The sequence below is a fragment of the Pinus tabuliformis genome, chromosome 3_1 (assembly GCF_031772625.1).
Source record: "Pinus tabuliformis cultivar Carrire ecotype Pingquan chromosome 3_1, CPIR1, whole genome shotgun sequence".
Lineage (NCBI taxonomy): Eukaryota > Viridiplantae > Streptophyta > Pinopsida > Pinales > Pinaceae > Pinus > Pinus tabuliformis.
In genome coordinates, this window is record NC_142301.1 from 593,148,076 (window position 1) to 593,172,672 (window position 24,597).

The 24,597-nt window shown below is 39.2% G+C and overlaps 1 pseudogene; it reads right to left on the reverse strand.

Annotated features, from left to right (window-relative positions):
- Positions 1-11,270: 11,270 nt before the first annotated feature.
- Positions 11,271-12,997, reverse strand: LOC149188409 (polyadenylate-binding protein 8 pseudogene; annotated as a pseudogene).
- Positions 12,998-24,597: the final 11,600 nt, after the last annotated feature.

Consider the following 24,597-nt stretch of genomic DNA (forward strand, 5'->3'; position numbering starts at 1 on the left):
TTTGTTGCAGGGTTTGCGCCCTTTTGTTTTGGGGTAGTTTGGGGAGGATCAAGTTGATTTTTTCTTCTCGTGCTAACAGGAAATGCTTCTTGATCCTCTTCTTGTGGGAGGATGAAGTCCCACATTCCTTGTAGTTCTACGACCTCTTCCTCGTCGGTCTGCCCTTCAGTGGTATTCTCTTCTTCTTCGTCTTCTTCAGATTCAACGTTTGAGACAACACTAGGTGGTTTTACCTCCATGGGAGGATTTCTTTTAAAAGTCCTAAAGGGCCTTTTCGAAGAAGTCTCTGCTACTTGTTTCTTAATATCAATCATCTCATTGGACATGACTTTCAACACTTTTTGTAACCCTTCCAAATCGAAAGGGTCTTTCGTTTGCTTCTTCTTGGTGTCTTCTTTGAAAGAGATCTTCTTAGATTTGCGTTCTTCTATAGCAGATCTCTTTTCTAGGGCTACCACGCGTTTTTCCACTGCTAATGCTTCTGTCAAGTTGTCGACTAAGGTGGTCTTGTTTGCCCTATCTACGAAGATAGCCAAGTTTGGAGGTAAAGCCGTGATGTACCATTCACATCTTACTTCCTCGCTGGGTTGTGAAGCAGCGGGGATCTTGTTGAGGATCTTATTGAACCATAAGTTAAAATCTTTAATAGGTTCTCTAGCCTCAGCCTTAAGATTAGATAGGTCATTGATCAGTGTCGTGGTGGATCTATCATCACCAAACTTGGTGAGGAATTGACTTTGAAAAATGTCCCAGCTTGTGATGGATCCGGAAGGTAACGAAAAGTACCATGACCCGGCTGTTCCTTGCATTGTATAAGGGAAAAGCCGGACAACAGCGTCTTCGTTAGTGACTCCGTTGAGATTAACAGAAAGCATGAAATTATTTATATGTTCCTCGGCTAGCATGCCTGCTTCCGGATTGAATTTAGGCAGCCATTTCTCAGGATGGGCCAGTATAGGGCTCAGGGGTGGAGGCATTAAAACAGCCCCAGGATTGTTCCATGGAGACTGGGCCATCGTTGAGTTGCTAGTTAATGGAAGTGCAGAAGATGATCCCTGATGCTGAGAAGGTGAAGATATTAAGATCTTTGATGTTTGAAGAGGAAGGTTTGTAGAAGATGGGTGAGTGAGTTGGAATGAAAGAGTGGGTGGTTGACTTCGCGGTGAGGGAGTTGATATGGACGAAGTGGATGAAGGAGTCTTACTGTCAGACTCTGGTGGTGTTTTCCTTGCTCTTTTCCTGGTAGGAAGAGGGAGTTCACTTGGTTGTATGCCAAATTTTTCACTCTTTAATCTGGTAAGGGGATGAGCAGGGTTGTACTGCGAAGTCACGCTGCTTTTAGATTTATCAGACTTCTGTTTAAAATAGAGAATCCCTGGAGTTTACGAATCAAAGTTTGAATTTCAGGGGGTTCAATGATAGATTGGTCTGATATATTCGAATATGTAGCAGTGGTAGATACTCGAGCGACTTCAAATTCCGGGTTTAACCGTGTTGGAGAAGTCGAGGGAGTTGATGAGGGTGTATTACTCTCAGAATGGTATTTAGATATTGCTTTAGATGCCATTCATAGTTCGAGCCCTCCTTCTAGCGCCAAATATGTTGAGGGCCCTGAAATCGGGTCAACAACAAGGGGGATACCCACCCGGTCGAGAACCTGGTTGGCGGCTCCGTGCCCATTTGGTGTAGCGGGTCTGACTGGGGATAACGAGACCAGCTTCCTGATCTAATGGGTGTGTGTGTGTAGAGTTTGGTGATGTGTGTGTGTGTGTGGAATATGATAATGAAAATCTGGAATTATTTCTAAGCTAATTTAATTCTAAACTCTGAGACTGAATTTTATACTACTTTAATCTATCAATAACAACACATCTAATCTACGCTAACCCGGGATAGAACTTTTTCCATTATGCGATCTAGAAAGATTTCACACAATAACTGGTAATGAAGATTATTCAGCTATTATGAGAATATAAATCAATTAAGATGAACCATCCTGCATAAAAAGTTAAGCAAAACGGTTGTGAACAGCATATCGCATAATTAGTTATTCATGTATTAAGCACAAATCAATGACTCCACCATACAAAAGTGCCAAATGGTAGTCAACTCATTCATACATTAACATATAAACAACATCAGCTTTATATTACTCTAAGAATGTGAGCAGAAATTCGTCAAGAGATAAAAGTACCATTTATGACTGATTTTATACTCACAGACCTTAAGCAATAACGATCTATTTCTACTTACTTCTAATGCCTACTAAGAGTACAGAAGTGCAACATCAGTAGCAGGTATTAAAATGCAAACATAAATAAATCTTGATCCGTCCATTCATCAAAAACCCCCTCCGAGGGTGCAAAAGTGCATGTTCTGAGGACAAGTTTTTTGACAAATTTCCGGACCCTTCTCCAATGCAACGAGAAGGGTTAAATACTACTAACCGGCTAATTTTAATTACACAAATTTAGGGAACGGCTTCAAATGACCGCCCTTTTACTAAAACAAATTTATTTCTAAAAACTGAATCTAATTTCTAACCATTTATGTATCTGCTCCTTAGTGCTGTAAGCGATGCGCTGTTCGCCATGAAAGAGTCGGCTGCTTGTCCTTTCCTTTTGTTCGAGCTTGATAATTAGAAATAACAAGAGCTGGCACCTCTTTCTGACAAACTAGAAGATATTTTTGAAAGTGTTCTTCTGGAGGAGTGTCTTCACGGCGTGTATACTTAGTACAACTCAGATTTCTTTCAAACTGATTGTGTTGTTGCTATTTTGGTTTCCGGCCGTGCGAATGACTCAATGAGCTGGGGATTTTGTTGCCTGAATGATTTTCTCAATTGAAACTTATTTCCATTCTTTGTTCCAGGCTTTTCTGAGATGTCTTTCCCCTTAAGCATTTTTCTTTTTGCTTTACCCAATTTGGGACTCAGGATCTTTCATAAACGCTTTGCTTTTGTGCGTCTTTGACTCTGAGTCCTGGATAGCCTATTTCCATCAGCATTTGTTGAGTGATACTCTAGAATCCGCGGCCCTGCCGTATGCGGTATCCATCTGCGAAGTCATCTCCTCTCTGTTCTTCTAGCTCTGGTGCTTTTCCTTAGATGTTTCCTGCATATAGATTTGTATCAGTTGCTGACTTATAGTTCACGTAAACGAAAAGAGACAGAAGAAAAGATTGACATGAAAGCAATTAAGTTTTAATGAACGCATAATCATGTCACCCATTATGACTTGACTCTTCGAAAAACGCAACATAATCATCTTTGGATACACAGGCGTACAATCATTAATTTCCCGTAAGGTGCGCGCCTAATATTGGGCTCACAGATCATGCCGAGGAATGCCTGCGACGAATGGCTTCTGCGATTTGCATCGCAGCGTTAAAGATTGTGATGTAAATAAGTGGTATCGCAGCAATTGATGGTCTCATTCGTCGCAAACCATAGATCGCAGGTCGCCGATATGCATGGTCGCAAATCGCATATCGCAAAATCGCAAGGTCGCAAGGTTTTCGCTTTGTCACTTTGTACTGCTTATGCGACATTGCGGCGTGCGACGTCGCATATCGGCTGTCGGCGATTCTTTAGGTTTTCCCTTTTTGAGCACTTTTAATGCACGCGGTGCGATGAGTTCTCGCGTCGCTACCTTTCAGTGTATTTATGCGCTTTGGGAGAGCGTCTCTTCTTCCTTTGCGATGCGATACAGCTCTTAGGAAGTTAATACAAAAGATTTTTCAAACAATTTTTTTTTTTTTGGATTTTTGGTTAAGGGTCCCCCTTTGCTTGATGTTATTACTAATATCAAACAAAGAGGGGGGTTGTTGGTGACCACAACAGGTTGGTAGCCCCGGGAGTTGCAAGATTTTTGCTGCAATACTAGTGCTCATCACTACCTATTACAAAAGTACATGCAAGCTTTGAAGCAAATTTTTGTAATTTTTTTAGATCAGTGGGCCATGATGAGAAGAATTGTCGAAGTTATGATTTAATGATGGATCGCAATGTTGATTCTTATATACTACAAGCTGAAGGACACGCACATGAAGATCCAGGAAAGCATGCTAGTCGAGGATGTTTCCAAGGACGAGGTTGAGGAGGAGGAGGAGGAGCTGGTTGAGGACGTGGCCATATTATTTGTTATAATTATGGTTAGGAAGGACACTTCATGGGGGACTGTCAGAACCCTATGATGACCTACAACTACTGTAAGTATTTTGATCATGTGAGAGATGAATGCCTTATCCTTATTATGAAGATGCTAGAGAAACCAGCATCCTGCATCAAACTTTCAAATGATGACCATTGAACCAAGAGAGGATGAACTGCGCATCAGCATTGTAAACGAGGATTAGAGCTGCAACCAGAGACGATAAGGTTGATGGGAAAAACAAAGATTTTTCTACATGGATAGGGAAAACCACTGAGAAGGCTCATTTATTTGACCTTGAGAAAGAAAAGAAGGTATTTATGGAGGAAAAACAGAGTTTCATGGATGATGGAGCTTCGACCTCTACCGCACAGACGAATCAAAAGAACCACTGCAAGATAGTATCAATTGTGACGCAAGATATGGATCTAAATATTTTAAGTCTTTTCTGCAAACTTGCATGAAGCTATTGAGAAATCAGAAGGTTGTGGAAGGATTACATGAAATAATAGACTCTTGTGCTTCTTAAGGGGCACCTCAGAGCAAGATTCGCGTAGTGAATAATATGCACAGACACAAGAAAGAATGGGGAAATAAATGAGGCTTACAACACATATTGGGAAATATGATATGGGCCAGGTAATCTTTGATTTGGGATCTGATGCCAATTTCTTGCCAAGAAACACTTGGGAGCTAATGGGAAATTTGAAGTTGTAATGGTCTACTATTCAGCTGAAGATGGAAAATCAACAGAAGGTCTTACCTTTAGGAAGGTTGTCAAATGTCACAATGGACATCGCTAGAGTGCACACTACCATAGACTTTGAAGTAATTGAGATAGTGGATGATAGTAATCCTTACCCCGCATTTCTTGGATTATATTGGGAATTCTCTAACGTAGCTATAATTAATTTGAAGAAAAGAAAAATGATATTTGATAGCAATAAAATGAGGGTTATTGTTCCATTGGATCCATCAGAGGGAGTGAGGTATACAGAGCCTGTCAAAGAGGAGTGTAGTGCAAATTACGTTGATAATATCTATCAGATCACAACAAAGTAGGAAGAGTGGATCAACCCTACTACAAGTGGAAGGTTGACTTGGGAGCAAGATAGTTCCTGCACCTCAGATTCGGAAGACGAATTGGAGAACTAGTAGAATAGATTGCATGAAGTGTCTACAAGATGATGTGCGAGGATCACCAAGGCAATGCATTGTATGACAGTTGAGGTATGTGCCTTTCCTTTATATGATGGTTTGGGTAACATAAATACTTTATTTAGAGATTATGAGAGATTGGGAAAAATGTAGAAGATTGATGTGGGTAAGGTTTGGTCAAGGAGAAACAGAGCTCACAGATAAGTATGAAGGTTAAATTGATCCAAGGGATCACATACAATTCTGTATGGTAGCTTGGTAGGACATTCCACAAGAGGAATGGGTAGATGGTTTGATCCATACCCTAGAGACGATCCCCTAGAACTAGTCTTTGGAAACTGAACTTTGAAATAGCACTGCTAGCTGCATAGAAATGGTTAATGGATTTGTCATAACATTCAAATTTGAGGATGACTTTCCATATATAGATGTAACCTTGCAGATAGTTACGAAGAAAATTTTCAAGAATGAAGTTCCAACTATTTGGTAGCCTGATTGGGTTGCACAGATACGAAATGTGATGGAATTTTCTAATCTCACTGTAGAAGAGGACAAAGATCCTCGCAACATTGATATTAAAGAATCGGAAGGCCTTCATGAGGTAAATGGGTTTGAGATAGAAATGCTAGATATAACAAAGCCATTGAAGAAAAGGAATGTGAATATAGGGTCATAGGCTGAACTGAAGTATGTGACCATAGGGGATTATAAGGATGAGGATATAGTCAGCGAGATAACATATATCTTACATGAATATTAAGAGTTGTTCCCTACTAAGTTTTCAGACATGAAGGGCATAATAGGGAGTTTGGGAGTTATGAGGATTCCTCTTAAACCGGATGTGAAGCTGTCAAGCAGAGACCCTATAAGCTGAATCCAAAGTATAAGGAGAAGGTAAAACAAGAATTGGACAATATGTTAGAAACGAGGATAATTTAACCTATCAAAGAGTCTAAATTGGTAAGTCCCTTGGTAGTTCATGAGAAGAAGGCAAAATGGGAAATTAGAATCTGTGTGGACTTGAGGAAGTTGAATTATGCATGCCTACATGACCCTTTTCCTACACCATTTACAGATGAAGTGTTGTATAATGTAGGAGGACAATAGGCCTACTCTTTTACAAATGGATTTTGAGGGTATCATCAAATCATAATTGTGTTAGAAGGCAGACATAAGACAACGTTTTCCACATAATGGGTCTCCTTTCAGTACACCGTGATGCCTTTTTGATTAAAGAATGTGCTTTCCATCTTTCCCAGAGTGGTATTTGCAGCCTTCAAAGAATACACACATAAATTTATGGAAATTTACTTCGATGACTAGACAATGTTTGGACTATTGAAGAAGCATGTGGCGAGCTTAAGATTGATTCTAGACACATGTAGGCAGTATCCAATATTGTTGAACTTGAAGAAGTGCATATTTTGTGTGCCATTTTGAATATTTTTGGCACATGTGGTTTGGAAACAAGGGTTGATGGTGGATTCAATGAAGATCACAATCATTGTGAACCTACCAACACTGAAAACAATAAGACAACTGCGTACAACACTAGGATAGACTAGTTACTACAAGAATTTTATAAAAGGATATGTGAAGATAAGTGTGCCGATGAAGAAGTTGTTGAAGAAGGATGTGACCTTCTAGTGGGATGAAGAATTCCAGAAGGGATTGGATGTGCTGAAAGAAAATATGGTAACTTCTGGTTTCCCAGACTAGAAGAAGGAGTTCCATGTACATCTTGATGCATCTTGCATAGCTTTGGGTATAGTGTTAGCGTAGCTAGGAGCAGGAGATATTTATCACCCCATAGAATTTGTAGGTACAAAATTGTCCAAGGCATAAAAGAATTACAACATGAAAGAAAGGGAGGTGTTAACTATGGTGTATGCACTGTAGAAGTTTAGGCATTACTTGTTGGGATCCCACTTTATGAAGTTCATTGATCACTCCGCACCAAAATATTTGGTGAAGTTGGGAAGATTGAATGTTGGGCCTGATCAACAATCCAGGATAGAGACAAGAGAAGAACTTACATATCTTGAAGATAACCTATCTAATGCACAATTGTTCGCAATTAAATTCGCATATGATCACTTCATGGATATTCTAAAGTTTTTTCCACAAGAATGGTGCTCGTGGAGTACACTACAAAGGAAAAGAAGGAATCGGTGGTTTGAGCAGCTGATTTCTCGCGTATTGCTAGACACTTGTATAAAATGGGACTGGATGAAGTATTGTGCAGATACATCCCTGAACATGAAAGACAAAGAATTATGATAGAATCTCATGGAGGAGTTGCAGGTAGGCATTATGTAGGAAAATCCACTGCGCAGAGGATTTTGAGAGCTGGGTTATGGTGGCCTACAATACATAAGGATGCGAAAGAGTTTTGTCAAGCCCATGATGTATGTCAAAGAACAGGAAAGCCATTTAGAAGAGATGAAATTCCACTAGTACCATAGGTGACTTTGCAGGATTTTAACAAATGGGCAATTGACTTTGTTGGACCTATCAGTCCACCAAGGAAGAAGACTGGTGCAAGATATATCATTGTTGTAATTGATTATTTGACAAGATGGGTTGAGGCGAAGCTGGTAACGGATTGGAACAGAAAATATCATGAAGTTAATTTTCAAATATATATTGTCCAGATTTGATTGTCCAAAGCTCTTGATGAGTGACCAGGGGACACATTTCTTGAAAAATACAATTGAAACACTAATTGAGTAATTTCAAGTTTACCATTATAAGAGCACTCCTTATCATCCTCAGGAAAATGGGACAGTGGAGGATTTCAATAAGCTTCTAGAGAATGCATTGACCAAGGTGTGCAATGTGAACAAAGATGACTGGGATTTAAGGATTTTAGTGGTGTTGTGGGCATGCAAAATGACATGCAAGAAATTAACTAGACCGACACCTTTCAGGTTGGTATATGGACAAGAAGCAATTATTCCCATGGAATACATTATGCCAAGTATGATAATTGCAATTGTCATAGATATGGTAGACCCTGACATGATGAAGGAAATAATGTCAGAGATACTAGCTTTAAATAATACATATTCATAGTAGGATTCCATCAGTAGGTGCAGAAAGCAAGGGAGAAAGTATGGCATCATAGGCATATCAAGAAGAAGATATTTTGGGAAGGGGATATTCTATTATTATATGACATTAAGTTTGTGAAGTTCACAAGAAAATTAAAAACACATTGGTTTGGGCCATATATAGTCAAGAACATTTTAGATGGTGGTGCAGTTTAGCTCACGAAGTTGAATGGACAGTTGATTATGGGACAAGTGAATGGTAGTAGATTGAAGATATACAGGGACAACTATGTCCCTGGAGCTTCACACTGAAAATGAAGGGAAAGAAGTCTTAGTGTCACCTGCATCTAAAAGTGGACACGTGACAATAAAATACTTTGTAGGAAGGGAATTCGCTGAAGGAAGAATGTTACGCGATATTGCGAAGTATGATGAAGTCTGAAGGAACTATGACAAAGAAAAGGTGACTGTGCCAAAGGCGAAATCTGATGAATTTAGCCGGAAATATGACAGTTGGAGGGAAAAAGGGCACCATTAAAAGGAAGTTACCTTTGAGATGTGTCGGAGAAAAGAATTTATGAAGCAAAGATGGTCATATATGGCCCATATCTACATTAAATGAGCCGAATATAGAGCCAATCATGAACCTGTGGATTTAATTTTTCTTTTAAAAACTGCATCTTGTGCCACAATTTACACTTTACTTCTTAGAGAATTCATAAATTGTGTCTGAGTGTCAAAGAGCTATTTCATGTCTAAGAGGAGCTATGAAGAGTTGGTTAGGATATTTGCAAAGAAAGGGATAGCTGGTTTCATGGAGTCACAAGTAGGAAAGATCGCAGGGGCGAATGTACCTATGTCCCCGATGAACTTAAGGTCGCTAAGAAAGTAGGTGGCTCTACAACCATAAGCACAAGCACAAGCACAGGCAAAGCCACAATCGTAGCCATTGAAGATGAAGGATAAGAGATCAACTTAGGTCTTAGCAACATAATTGAGAACATCACCATGAAAGAAGATGCAGAACGAAGTGCGGAAAAAGAACACGGAGGAAAAAGGTAAAAAGTGCATGCAGAAGGGAAAGAAACCAGTACAGCAGAAGGGACCTCAGTGGGTCCATGACAGTTAGGAAGAGTTTGAGCTTCAGCAAAACGAGGCAAAGGATGGGGAGATCCCCTCTGTTCTCTCAGCGTACACGCAACCAAGAAAACCGAGCATGAAACTGATTAGGGAGCCGAAGGAGGGGAAATTTTCCACATATACTCCATTACTGCTGTAGGAGGTTCCTTTTGAAGGCGAAGTGTTGGGGAAGATTCCTCAACTGAAAAATGAAAGACTGAGATTTCAATGACTGAAGCAAATACCCTTAATTTGAGCCCATTAGATACCTAAAAAGAGTGTAATACCCAGGCAATGGAGTTACAATATTGGAGCCACATACATGGGCTTCAGGATTACACAAATAATAGATTTTAAACATGTTGAACATGCTACATTTTGGCCGAAGTTCATCCAACACAACCTACATGAAACAACTCCGCATGCTAGTGCATGATGGAAGTTTGTGGTTAGGAATGAAGATACCAATTGATGAGATGTGCATAAGGAGAATAAGAACGTTGCCACATCAAGGAAAGGACCTCGCAGACGAGTTTGTAGGTAAAAACAAAGACAAGGAGATGGCCCAGATGGTGAAGGAAAAGTTTGAATTAGTGGAGAAATCCTGCAAATACAACATAAACTCTATCAAGGATTAGGGTGTGTGCTTCATTACACATATATTAGTGGGTAAGATCATGATGAAGTGTAGGGAAAATGAGGTGCCTGTAGTAGTAGTTTCATTGGCTGAGCAGTGCGAGAAAGGAGTCCAGTTCAACTAGGCTTCTTATCTATGTAAAAAAAAATTGATGGATTGCATGGAAGCACAGGAAGAAGGAAAGACCTTCCACTGCACCTGGTTATTAATTTTGATCACACTTGTTGCATGGAAGGAACCAAAAGATTCCCAATTTTTGACCATTGAGGTGGATGTATCCAAAGCAATGAGGTATGCTTTGCTATGGTTTACTAAGGAAACGACCCACGCAACAGAGAAACAAATTTTCTTTGTGCTGATGTTGATCGATCTACATATGGTGGTGAATCAACATCCCAAGCTGCCACCAAGCTTGTACAAATAGTATTGTCACATCACAAATTTCAAGGCATACTTTTACAGGGCATATGTGAGAGCAATGGAGGACCCAAGTGAGACATGGAATCTGTTGTCGCTTTTTCTAGCACCTCTAGCACAAGTGCTTCAGGATATATAGAAAGCTTCCTAGAGACAACCTCTGGGTTGATTGTAGACCAGTTCCTAGGACATCTTAGATAGAGGAGTGCTTTGGAAGTTTATCAGTGAGGCTTTCTACTACACTCCAATTGTCACGTAGTTGGAAAAAGAGAATAAAGGGGGCTTGGTTCAATAGCCCTTCATCAAGGTAGACTCAAGCCAATACATGGATCCAAATGTTCAAGGGGTAAATCGGGCCAACCTCAAAGAGAAATTTCTGGTTCTGGTGGCCGACACACAACAACAAGAAGCTTAATATTGATGTTATAGTAAAGTGAAGAGGACCCTCTTCGGTGCGTAGGGTTGATTACAATGCAGAATCCTAAGCCACGATGTTCCAACAAAAATATGGAAGAGGGGGAATATGATAGAGTGGAAAGAGTGGAGTGTGAATTAATGTTTCATGCCATCTACCTCATGGGTAGCTTTATCACCAAACATCATGAGTAAATCTATGCTCATACAGGTACTGCAGGTTAATCGAATAATCACAAGTAAATATGTGTTGTACATAGGTATTGTACATTATAAACTAACATAAGTAACTTTACGTCATACACAAGTACTGTTCTCTATTTAGGACATCCCAATTGGATGATATAATATAGGACCTTGAAGATCTAGTACCATGTCAATTGGATGAGATAATGTATGACCTTTGGGAGCTGGTACTATACCAATTGTATGATATGATGTAGGACGTTTGGGATTGCACATGGGGACATTGGCACAAGCTGTTGGTTCCATGCCAATTGGATTAGTTAACTGGGACGAGAAATGAGACTGTAGCTTTTCTCTTCTCTCCTCTTTTTGTTGGGAGAAATGACACTGTAGCTTTGCTCCTCTTTGGTCTTTTTGTTGAGCCAAAGTAACATAAATAGATAATATAGGAATTTCTGGATTACACATGGGGACATGGGCGGAAGCTGTCGGTTCCATGCCAATTGGATTAGGAAACTGGGAGAAATGAGACTCTAGTTTTTCTCTTCTCTCCTCTTTTTGTTGAGAGAAATGAGACTCTAACTTTGCTCTTCTCTCCTCTTTTTGTTGAGCCAAAGCAACATAAAGAGGCTTTCCCAGGACAACTTTCTTATTCATTTCTATCAAAGCTCGGGATGCATGATCAGGAGATGAAAATGAGACAAATCCTGAACCTTTACTATGTCCATGAAAATCCCTCTTTATCTTGCATGAAGTGATTGTGCCATAAATAGAAAACAGTTCTCTCAACTTGTTATCATCTATGCTATCATCCAAATGTTTTAAATAAAAATTTGTTCCAGATTATTGTCTCAATTCAGATTTATTCAGTGCTTTTCCGACGTACCATTCTTTGCCATCAATTTTCTTGCCATTTAAACTCTCAACGCACTTTGCTACATCATCGACATTCTCAAAATTGACAAATCCAAAACACTTTGACTTCCCTGCTACATATCTCATCACTACCACACTGATAATTGTTCCATACTCATCAAAATATTTCCTTAAATCCTCGTCATTCATGGACTCTGATAAATTGTTCACAAAAACATTTTTAAACTTGCCTTTTCCATTTGTTTGTTCCTCCGGCTCTGGTTCCTTTTTCATTTGTTCTCTATCCTTCTTTTTCATGAGCTTCATTTGTTCTCTCTCTTCCTTTTTCATAAATGGGCCAACATAAATGTGACTATCATTTATCAAAGTACCATTCATACATTTAATTGCATCCTGCGCTGCTTCGTCTTGCTCAAAATGCACAAATCCATATCCTTTAGATTGCCCTGATGCATCTGTTGCAATTTTGGAAGAAAGAATGGGTCCGAACACAGAGAATTTGTGATAGAGGGTTTGATTGTCTACTGCTTTGTGAATATTTTTAATAAATATGTTTGCCGACCCACACTTGCGAATAGTGGGGTCACGGTGTGAGTACATTATCCGAATAGGCTTTCCATTAAGGGGTGTAAAATTAAAGCTATGTAAAGCCTCTGTGGCATCTTCAGCAGTGCTGTAATTGACATAGCCATATCCCAGAGAAGTCTTGGTGATGGCATCTCTACAGATGCGAACACTGACCACCGGGCCAACCTGCTGGAAAAGTTCCTGAATCTGGGCGTCGCTAACATTGGGCTCCAGATCCCCCACATACAGAGATTTGGGTTGTACTAATTCATTCGCTTTCTTGCTGCCCCATTAGTAATAACTTCCTTACTGTTACTGCCATTATTAATAAGTTGATGATTCTCTCGCCCATTATTAATAACTTCGCTGCCATTAACAACTGCCTGTTGTTCTCCGGGTTGGACTTTAACAACTGCCATTTCTGCGAGTCTCACGGCAAAAAATCGATTCAATCGAGATAAAAAATATTCAAAACCCACCACTAATGTTTTGATCTTTTGGTTCTTGGTGGCAGATTTATCGATTTTGCAATGTAATCAACTCCTTCCTTCGCACAACCTGTTTCAATGTAATCAACTCCTTCCTTGGCACAGCCTGTGAGAGTGCGACACCAATTCAATCGAGACCATCTTTTTCAAATTGGAAACTAAGCCTTTCATTTGAATTGGGATCATTTTTCTTCTTTTCTTATTTCACACTTTGTTGTTGCATGAGTCCTTGGAAAATAAGAGAAATCCACACATCTCTCTCAAACTCCTCAATAATTAGTTGTTTGTTAGTTTCCACATCTATGAGCTTGTTCCCCATGCCATCTTCACCTACCTCATTCAAAATAAACTCCTTTCCATTGTATAGATTATTTATCTTGCAAAAAGGCCCTCCATTGTTATCTATGTGAGAGTTAATGTGTAATATTCCAAACAAGAAAAATCTAAAGAGATTTGGAACACTATAATATTTAGTTTAATATTCTCTTCAGAATTTTACTTAAAACTTCACAATAATTTCCAAACCCCCATTATGGAATCATAATAACTAGAAATAACATGCATTCATGATAAGAATATTTAAACAACCTTTTTTACTAGTTACGTGAATTAAAACAAGTGCATGCAACCGAAAACAAAGAACAAAAAATAATATGAAGAATGCAACAACTTTATTTTATTAATAGTTGGGAAAACAATACAAATGAAGTCCTTGCCAAAGGCATTCATGATTTCTCATCAAATTGATAAACTAAAAAAATGAAGCGTGCTTATGAACCCTTTATGGATCCACCAAGGAGATATCACGATGGGGGTTTCATCCTAAGATCAAGATGGTACTCGTAATGGCAAGTTCTCTACAATTGCACAATATGATAAACAAATCCAGACTTATCTAAATGCCTTCCTCCTCCTCCCTCCTCCTCCATTTTAAAGGCTTGATGGAACTCTCTCCAATCTTTTCGAAGCCTTTACTATTATTATTATTATTATTATTATTATTATTATTATAATTATATTTTCCTTTTATTTATTTGATTTAAGTGACTCTTTTAATTTAAATTATTAAAAGAATCAAACCCCATAAAGCTTTTGACTTAAACGTAATGGTTGCCTCCTATGGAATAAATAGTCTTACGTAATGACAATCTCTCTACTTCTAAATTCTAGCTAGAAAGAAGTACTAATGCATTGAAATTTTAGCCATTTTCTAGTGATTATATGTAACCAATTTAATTTTTGCTTTCAATATCGTAGTAAGTTGAAGTATAATTTTATTATATTTGGAAAGTATCCTCTTGAAGACAAAAAAATCACGAGCTTCCATTTTTATAACTTCTTTTGAATGGTTGTGTCCCTAAACACAATTTTTTAATATAAATTCTCTTTGTTATAGTTTAAAAAAAATAGTATTTATGTTTACCAACAAATCAAACTATATTAATTTAGGTATCTAAAACTTTATAAATGAGTGAAAATAAATACTCAAACATTTTATAAAATAATAGTTGATTTAGGGGTTATAGGAGTTGGAGAGGTTATCTCTAATGTCAAAGGAAACAAAGTAATAAACTATTCTTGGGACCTCGCCAATTAGGAAACAAACCCGTTGAATGTTATGAATTGTTTCAAGGTTTAATATTTGCCAAGAAATCTAAACTAGAAAACTTGATGATGGTGGGAGATTGTTTGATTTTCATCTAGCACTTTCTTAGGGGCACTCTACCTAAAGAATTCAAACTTAGAAGTATAATAGAAATTTCAAGATCTCAAGAATCCTTCTCCAAAATTAGTTTTTACCATGTCCTAATATCACTCAACTTTGATGTTGATCATCTTGCTAATGATGGTGTCAAACTAGAAGTAGGTTGGGTCCTTATCAATAATGGACGCCCAACAACTTCAATTATACCTTAATATTGGTATTATTTGAATAAAAAAATGTGTGGGAAGTGGGTTAAGGCTACATTGTTCATCATGGTCTCCCCTCCCATTATTTCACTTTCAAATAAGTGCATTAATGCCATTTGGTATACACATATTGAATTCATGTTCATGGGCGAAGGTCGAAAAAATGCCTAAGTTAAGTTTTTCATTTCCATTTATAAGGTAATCTACATGCCCTAGGCTCATTGAATGGGACCTAAAAGGACTGAAATTAATCCTTAGAGAAGGTATCAAATCATCACTAAATCTAGTGCATTCATGGAAGAAATTATGAGCTCTTGGAGGGGGATAAACGATGAACCTTATGGAAAGAGGCAAGCTAAATCTGCACTAAGGAAATTGGAGCAATGAATGGGAAAATATTTTTTATGTTGCCAACTCATTTGGCTATGAGGTTCCCTCAACCATCAAGCAATGGGACATTCCTTTGGTCCCATCATTTTTTGCACTTGATCTTTTTCCCTCATAGTAATATCAGTGCCAAGGGTGGGATATGTGCACCCGTTGGGATTTGGCCTAGGAGAGTATTAGTGAGGTAATTTTGTAATCTCTTTGGCTCTTCAGAAAGTTAATTTCAATATTGTAGTTATTATGGAGCTATTTGGAATGTTTAGTTGGTATAGAGATGGAAAAGGATAGCTTGTTAGTTCATATTATTCAATCACCTCCTCCATTTTCAAACTAGTGATACGGGTTGTTGGTATGGTTGTGTGATGTTAGATTTTGTAGCATAGAACAAGTGTTCTAGTCTTAATTTGTTTCAAAGAGGCTAAGGAACTTGAGATCTCCAAAACCCATAAAAGGTTTCGTGAGACATGTGAAATGCCTTAATTAAATTAACTAGCCATCATTTAATTTTTTCCTAAGTCTAACTTAAAAAAGTAATTAATAGGAATTCATTAAGGAAAGTCAAGAATGCTATAGAGAGTCACATAGCCTGGGTCTAAGACAATCTTAGTCCTCGATGAGGATCTAATCATGGTGATTGAAGCTCCAGTGAGATATTATAAGAGAAAATCAATGGGATGGATATATAAATTTTGAGACACAAAGGGAGTGAGTTCCTTGGCAGATCGAGTTATCCAATTGTAGAGATTCAATAAGGAATTGAGTTTGAGCTAGAGAAGGAGAGAATCAGTAATTGAGGGTGAAACAACAGAGAATTTCTAAGAATTTTCTAGTGCTGGAGATTTAGTATAAGGAAGTCCGAAATATTTTGCAAGGAAAGTCATTTAGGTGGTGCAAGTTGGTCAATCCAGTTGGACAAATTTTTAGGAAGGGTTTAAATAAGTTGTCAGAGGCTGAAAAGACATTGTCGAAGGTAGAGAAAATTTTTCCAGAGGTAGGAGAAGGCTAGACAACCCAGTTTGGTGTAGTTCAAGAGGTTGTATGAACTATGTGTTGAAAAGTGCAACATGAAATTCTTAATTTGATTTTGCCTCAGTCAAATTGAGGAAATTAGAAATTTGACATCAACAAATAGCTTGGGGTAGTCAACAAAAGTGACATGGCACTTGTCACTCATTTAACTCATTTAATTCGAGTTAGGGGCATGAATTTCAGTTGTATGTAGTGATTCCTAAATTTTAGGAGCCTAGGTTGAGTTAATTTTAGTTGTAATCAGTTAAACTAGTTCTAACTGTTAATAGAACTAGTAGGTGCTCAATTAAGTAGTGGGACATCAATCCAACTCAGAGATCATCTAGCTAACTAATCAATCAACTAATAATTAGCTCATGCATGCAAAGAATACGAGTTTCCCAACTGTGGTGGAGTTTCTAAGGTAATGTACAATTAATTATATACTAGATTGAGTCTATAGTTATTGTACTGCTCAGGTGATCAACCCAGAGGAATTGCGCAAGAAAATAGGGGGAAATTACTAAAGAATAGGAGATTATTTCCTCAGGAAATGTGCAAGGAAATAGGGGCTCAAGCAGAGGTAAAAATTTACTAAGTCTAGGTCAGAGCCTATCAATGAGAAGTGAGATAGGTCATTCACTTCTAGGTTGAGCTCAGATCGAGCAAGCAATTGTAATACATCTTTGTCAAATCTAGGTTTCACATTAGAACAAGTATTCATCCTATGTACTATGTGTTGGATGCATGTTAGTGGTTTTCTAGTTGCCCTAAGTGTTGTGGAAAAATGGCAGACTTGTCACAACAAGTGCGTTGTGTTTTGATACCCTAAGGATTGACTTTTCAAGCAGTAAAGAGAATTCAAGTGGGCTAGTTTTGCTACCCTAGTTCACTATTTTGGTGTTTGAAAAATCAAAGATAAGAGGGATCATTGTAGAAGTCGTAGATCAGTCAAGGAGTGACTATATGTGGGCAAAACTAAAAGCCCTAAGAAGAGTGATAGTAGTAGTTGATATGTCATAGAGATAAGGTAGATCTAGAAGGTTGAGCACTATTCACAAACATAGTTGTGAATAATGACTTTTATATGAATTTTGCAAGAACTTTAAGACATCAAGTACAGTGCGCATGAAATAAGTCGTGGATTGTTAGGAAGCAGAGTTATGCAGCCCTAGTTTAGGGCATATCTAGAAGACCCTATGTGCAAACTTCTTAATGGAGCTAGAAGGTTACTAATGGGCAGTTCTGTGAGACCATGTTTAGTGACACAAAAAGGAGTTGTGATCATTTATATTGGTAGATTGAGGAATATCAAGATTTCCCACAGGGAGATCAATACTCATAGGGAGTCTCGTTTAAAAGGGAGTAGCCCTACGGAACTTAGTACTTCAAGATCTAGGGAGATTGGACTAATTATTGCAGTAGTTGCAACAACAGTGTGGAAGCAACAACAAAGAAGTAGAAGTAGTATGAGTAGATCATATTTTCCATGCATGCAGTTATAACTCCAGGTGTGAGGTGGGGCGATGTGAAGCCCTAAATTGCATAAATTTGGGTAGGGTATATTTAGGCATTCTTGTCATGGATCATTACCTTGCTACGAGGGCCCATAGTAATTAGTAGCAGGAGGACCAGTGTCAGTTATATACTGAGGAGTGCAAAGGAGTGTTGACAATAGACGAGGTGGCTTAGTAGGAGAGTCACCAATGACACAATTTTACCAGTAGACAGTTTCAGATTGATTCGATTTTTGATGTAATGCTTCTCAGTTGCAGATGTTGCAGTGGAAGAAACAATAGTGAGAGGTATTGCATGCATTACATTCCACAGGTGCATGATAAGGGTGGTTAATAATCCCTTTCTTGTTGAGAGGGAGTGTTTAAAAATGCATGAGTTGAATCATATGGATAGTCTCCATTGATTATTTAATCATAATTTTTTTTAAATATCCCTTTGAAATCTCAAAATGTTACTATATCAAATTTCAATTGTACCTCAATGAAGTTGACTCCATAGTTAAATGAACATTCAATTATATCTCAATGTATTTTTATCTTTATCAATGTTTGTAGTTATTATTTAGGTCAACAATGTATTTATAAATTGATCAATTAATTTGATTGTCCCAAAGAAGTATGGAAAGTTGCAAATCTATGTAGATTATCATGATCTGAATAAAGCAACACATAAATACCATTTTTCTCTACCATTTATTGGTCAGGTATGGCATAAACTATCAGGGAATTTTTTTTCCTCTTTCCTTAATGGTTTTAGTAGGTATAATCATATTCAGGTCTATGTAGAGGACTAGGAGAAGATGTTCTTCACTTGACCAAGGAGTGCCTTCACATATCTTGTTCTTCAATTTGGCCTCTACAACGCACATGATAACTTCCAACGAGAAATATTAAGCATATTTTCTTATTTTATTAATGATAACATTAACATTCACATGGATGATTCCACATCACATGAGACTGAGTTCGATCAAGCATTATTTAATTTTTATGGCTACATCTCAAGCAAGCTATTTGTGAGAAGGAAATGTTGGCAATACTACGTGCACTTAAGAAATGGTGACCTTACCTAATGGAAATACACTTCAAGGTAAAAATGGATCATGATAGTCTTAAATAATTTTTAGAAAAAATATTATCTTTAGAAGAACAGAAAAAATGGGTCACAAATATGTTAGGTTATGACTTTGAAATCATCTACAAAAAAGGGAAGAAAAATGTTGTTGCATTTTCACTCTCAAGAAAGGATGAGGATGTGGAAGCATTGTTTTGTGCTATTTCCATTATCCAACGAGATTGGATAATGGAAATAGCACAAAATAATGCTTCCACATCCTCATCCTTTCTTGAGAGTGCATATGCAACAACATTTTTTTTCCCTTTTTTGTAGATGATTTCAAAGTCATAATCCAACATATTTGTGACCCATTTTTTCTGTTCTTCTAAACATAATCTTTTTTCTAAAAATTATTTAAGACTATCATGATCCATTTTTACCTTGAAGTGTCTTTCCATTAGGTAAGGTCACCATTTCTTAAGTGCATGTAGCATTTCCAACATTTCCTTCTCATAAATAGCTTGCTTGAGATGTAGCCATAAAAGTACCCAATCGCCTACATCAAAACTTCTCTCACTGCGATGTCGATTTTCCTGTTGTTTCATTCGATACTGCACCAAAGTGGTGTTATCCTTTAAAAGTTGGAGAACTTATTGTTGATGCTCGATGTGATCTTTCACTTCTTGAATATTTTTCTTCTTGATATGTCCTTCTATATTGAGAGTTTGAGGAGTGGCAATTTATTCCAATGCATTACAAGATATGGTCGGATTCATTTCTTGATGCTCGATGTGATCTTTCACTTCTTGAACATTTTTCTTCTTGATATGTCCTTCTATCTTGATAGTTTGAGGAGTGGTAATTCTGGCCAATGCATTACAAGATATGGTCAGATTCATTTCTTCTTTCTCGATGTTTTTTTTTTTCTAAGTAAGATTAATCTATTAAGAGAAGAAAAAAGCTATTTATAGAGTGGTACTGGCTGTACAGAAGAACAACCTATCTCAGCTTGCCGAAGAACTAGTTCTAAGACTGCCCCAACAGAGGGGAAACTAGTCTGATAGTGCAAATATTACAAAAAAGAGTGCATCATTAAACATTTGCCACCGTTTTCTGGGCAGTGCTAAGAAAACAACCTTAAACCAGCAATTCATCCTCCTGGGTACGCCTGTGTGGACAAAAAGGAAGTTGAACCAAAATTTAAAAGAAGTGCCACCTGGCATTGGTAATCTGGTTGATGAACTCCTCCGTGGCAGGTTCGTCCACTATCGGGCAGCTCCAATCTTCGTGGTTGTCTGGCTGAGAGTGCTCGCCTTCTCCTCTTCCTTCTACCAGCGGCATGTCCTCCTCATTCACCTTGCACAGCTCCATGGCTAGTGTAGCAAGCTGAGGCTCTGAATCCTCAAGCTGTTCCCCCACAACCTCCTTCCCTTTCCGACTAGGCGGTTCACCGTGCGCAGCTTCCTTTTCTTTGTTAGCATTCTATCGAGCTCTGTGTTGACTGGATTCCCCTTTAAGCACATCGTTCCTGGGGGAGGGCGCCTGGGTGTTCTGAGCCACTTCCTCAAAGAAGGAGATGGCAATGGTTGTAGTGATAATTGGCTGATTGAGAGTGCTGCGGAAGTGGAAAAACGTGGTGTGGGGGGAGGGATGCTGAGGCAGAGGGAAGGGAGCAGAATGAAGGCCAGCTCGACCCCGTCCGCTTCTGGTATTGGGATAACGAGGATTTTCTGCCGAGGAAGAGAGAGAGCCCGAGGTGCTTTGCCTCCTAACCTGCTGTCGAGAGCTTCCACCCCTCGAGCCGCCCCTTCTACTGATCAGACGTTGTCTCACCATGATGGGATAAGGAACAGAGAGAGTGTAATGGTACTCTGAAAGTGGATAGAAGAGAAAATTGGGAGCAGGCGGAGGGCGCGACTCAGAAGCTAAGTATAACCCAGTAGACACCCATACCCCACCTTCGCCAGGCCGTCAATGCATATGAAGCTTCCAGACCAGACAATTACAATACATAAATTTTAATTCAACCGCCTCTCCTCAGTTATCCCCCGCCATTACTCCTGCATTAAATGGAGTCGAAGCCCAACTTGACCTGAAGCATGCGGAGGTGATGATCTAATACATATCCAGGTTGTGCATGTTGTCTCCCAACGCGCATAGCCATGTGATCTCCCCTTCAGTTGTAATGAACTTGTCCCTTCCATTTCTAGGTGGTGCTGGGCTGGCAGGTGTCGTCCAGCATTGTCGCACCCCTGTCCCATCACCCTAAATGTCATCTGAAGCACCCGCATCAGAGGTTCTTCTTTCTCGATGTTATCTTTCACTTCTTGAACCTTTTTCTTCTTGATATGTCCTTCTATCTTGAGAGTTTGAGGAGTGGTAATTATTGCCAATGCTTTACAAGATATGGTCAGATTCATTTCTTCTTTCTCTGGGGTTGGTTCTTGGTGTATATCCTCTTATTTTGATGTTTCTTGATCCTTTTCTTCCTCCTCTTCACAATCAATGTAAAATATTTTCTTCTCAGCACACTTATGACCTTTAATTTATTTGTTATCACAATTGTAACAGAGTCCTTTTGCTCTTTTTTCTTCCAATTTTTGTGGTGTCACCCTTGTAGGTTGTGGAAGGCTAGGAGAAACAATACTTCCATATTTATAGTTGTGAGGGGTAGAATTCCTTATTGCCATAATTTTGCTTTCCACTTTTCTTTCCAACCTGAATGCCTTCTCCAATGAATTAGGTTCCCAAAGACGAACCTCATGTTGAACGTTATCCTTTAAAGTCCCCATGGAGACATCAATCCTTTGCTTCTATGGAATATCATTTTCCCTTATATTCAATTTTTGAAAGTTCTCAATGTACTCTGCCATTGAACACTTTTGTTTGATATTTATCAATTAGCTAAAGAAGGTGTTTCTCTTTATATCCTCATAATGTGCTATCATTTCCTCCGTGAAAATTGACCATGTAACAAGTGGTTTACAAGAAAAAATCCCTTTATACCATAAAAATTGACCTGATTCTAAATATGAATATGCAATACGTACCTTTTGTAATAGTTGCACCTCATGTACATCAAAATATTTTATTTTTTTTCTCGTTAAGACTAATTCTATTAAGCAGTAAAATATTGTACAAGAGGATACATTCCAGAGAAGTAAGAAGCGGGCAACCGGAAATGATAGGACTATCAACCTCGGTTCCGGGAAAAGAGTGAGGCAAGCAGGGAGCTACAACTAGACACTAAAGCATGAGAAGCAATGAGTGCTATCCTGAAAGAGTAGGGGTTTCAACACGAAGCTTTTTCCCTTTCCTTTTTTTAACTTCAACCCAGCCACTTTGGGGTGGATGGGCGATTACAACTTGCAGATTGGGGTCCTCCATGGGGGGGCTCTCCTTTTCTGAGTCCGAGGAAGAGGACAAATGGACACGTTTCTGAGCAATAGCTGTATCAGGAGAAGGTTCCCGGCCATCGGTGGAAGGGGCCACAGAGTGAGGGGCCTGAAACAATTCTTCATCGCTATCTTCATCTTTAGAACTGGAGGAAGCAGAATCCCCTACTTGAGGGGGAGAGCATGGAGCCCATCGTTTGGACTTGGGCTTGGATTCGTTGGCCTTGTTCTTTTTTGCCGGGCGAGATGGACAAGTATTCTGCAAATGCCCAGATTGTTGGCAATGTCTACACCGAAATGCAGTGTTCTCGTAATCCAGCATCTGGGTCCAGACAAAGTCATTTATCTTGAGATTGATTTGTTCTGGAAGACCTTTGCTCAGGTCTAACTCCACACACACTCTAGCAAATGAGTAGAGACCTTTGGATTGCCGCCACAAATCTCCATGGATGAAGCTGCCCAATGTGTCTCCGATAGCTCTGAAGACACGAGTATTCCATAGATGAGCAGGTAAGTTTGGGAGCCGAATCCATACCGGTGTCTTGGTAATGACCGCCGTGGCTGGATCAAAATCTGGGAACCAGGGAGTCAAAAAAAGCCCTGCATTTCCCATGAACCAAGGACCCTCTTCTAAAGCCTTTTCATAGTGCTTAATGTTATCAAAGAGAACAATGAAATAACCCTTCGAGCAAAAAAAGATCTTACAATGATGTGTCTAGTTTGCATGGATCCATGTATAGAGATCCTGAGATCGAGGCCACAGCCCATTAAATCTGCAAATGATGGCTCTTTCTGCAAAATCTTGATGCTGGGAAGCCAGCTCTTCATGCATGAGTTCAACAGAGGGAACTTCTTCAGCTTTTTCAACCAAGAAGGCCTTAGATTTAAGGGCTTCCGGGGGTTTGGGGATCTCGGAGTGGACTGCGTCCTTGTATGAGAAAGGCTTAGTGGAAGAAGATTGTCCCGCAGCACCTCCTCTCAAACGAAGGGTAGCCACCACCGAGCTGTTCCTGGATATGCTGTAAGCAGAGAGGGGTAGAGGGTTTTCAAGTTGTTTACCTTGAAAGATAAGCCGCAGAAGGCTAGAAGGGATCCCTATTCTGCTCTCTAAATTTAGAATGAGGTCCTGCACCAGGTCTGAAGGGCGAACCCAATGCATGATGGTCCTGCCTGCAGGCTGCGTTATCTGGATCTGAAAGGATTCAGATAAGGGCTTTGACCCCATGCGAAGCTCTGGATCTGGCCACAGCACGGGATCTTCTGCTTTCTGTATTATTAGATCTGGCAGATCTGATTCCGATCTGAAACAGAGACTGCGATTCAGATAGCTTAAGGGTTCTGCATGGTCATCCTTGGCCGCTGCGCCGTCATTCTGAAGAGGGCCATAGAAGCTCGTTGTGGAAGCAGGGGGTCGAGGCCCTGCTACCCTAGATTTCGCGGCAAAGAGATCTGCATACGCCTTCGTTTCTGCGGCGCCGGCGTTCATGGTGTGGCCCTTTTGCGAACCTGCATAGGGGAGAAAGCTCCTTATCCCTCGCCTGAAACTCTCGAACCCATCCGCTGCAGGAACGCGCAGAGACCTGACGGCAGCCGAGGGCATGGATGCAGCAGAGCTAGGGTTCATCATGCACCGATCGTCATGTACATCAAAATATTGCTCCATTTGTAGTATACAATTTACTAGATCCTTGCCATCAAACTTCCTCATATTTCCTTTTCTTGATTTTAAGAGTTCGATCTTGAAATGAATGTAACTATGTAATTTCAAATCTTCCAGTTCTGAAATCGCGACCTGCAGTAGCCCTCTGTTTCCTCTTTCCAATGCCACCAATCTAACCGAAATTGGATTCTCCAAGAAAGAGTTATGCACAATCTCCCAAGATGACCTGATTATATACCTCTTCAAAAGAGAAACCTTGTATGAAGTGTCACGTGTCACTATTTTGCCTTTTGGATCTAAAACCTAAATATAGAAAACTACAATCCGTCCTATTTTTGTAATTTCTGACGAAATTTCAATCTGATGCTCAGAGAGAAAGTTATGACAACTTTTCCAAGGTCACCTTTTTGGAATGTAATTCGGGAGTTTGCAACAACCCTAACTTCCTTGGATCATATCTCTGTAAATGTAGCGAGACAAGCTCTAAAATTCGAACCCGAAGTTTAGAATGATTTTGGCTCAAATAGGTTTTTGTTGTAGCTTCTGAGACATCGTAGAAAAAAGGTTATAGTGAAAATTCCACGATGACCTGTTTG